Source organism: Limulus polyphemus, unplaced genomic scaffold (genome assembly GCF_000517525.1).
Source record: "Limulus polyphemus unplaced genomic scaffold, Limulus_polyphemus-2.1.2 Scaffold141, whole genome shotgun sequence".
NCBI classification, from domain to species: Eukaryota; Metazoa; Arthropoda; class Merostomata; order Xiphosura; family Limulidae; genus Limulus; species Limulus polyphemus.
Genome location: NW_013665751.1, coordinates 1 through 807, shown reverse-complemented (window position 1 = coordinate 807; position 807 = coordinate 1).

Genomic DNA, 807 nt, shown 5'->3' with positions numbered 1-807 from the left:
AAGACTAATGGGTCTATAATTACTGTGACAATTTTTATCACCTCCCTTGAAAAGAGGAGCTAGTTTCCAATCCTCTGGTACCTGCCCACTATTCAAGGACTGACAAAAAATAGTAGCAAGTGGCTTACATTTCCAATCTTTAACCTCCTTCAAAACCCATGTGGAAATATTATCTGGCCCATGAGCCTTAACATTTTTTAAACTTCCAAATTTTTTCTTAACCAGCTCAGAATTAATGCAGTCATATTGTTTGATCTCATTTCCATTTATCAACTGATCAAGATGTGGAATACTGCTTAAATCATACTATGATACTCGAAATGGAAAGAAACTAAAAATGTTGTGAAGTTCTGTGAGTGCAGAGAAATAACGTCAGAATAGAGAATTATGTGACTTAAGCATTTGTTTCATTGTAATACCATACACTGGAACTTGCTGTTTTATTTGCTTTTGTTTAGTGCCTTTGAGTGATGAATTAAGAGTATTAAAATTAGATACAAGCTTGAACTTTTATAAACTGCTTAATTTCTACATTGATAGGGCTGTACAATAGATAAATAGTATGATGTAAAGGCCAAGGGGAAATATCAAATATTTTTACACAAACTTAGATTTTAAATAAATTTATATAATTTTAAAATAAATGAGATTCACTCAGGAACTGAATATTAAGATTATATAGGACACAATTATGGTATTCAAGAGGTTTCTTGGTGACTCAGTGGTAAGTCTATTGTTACGTCTCCGTTTGTTAATTAATTTTTCCGTAAACTCTTTCCAACTAAACATTAGCGACACAAGTCCTGT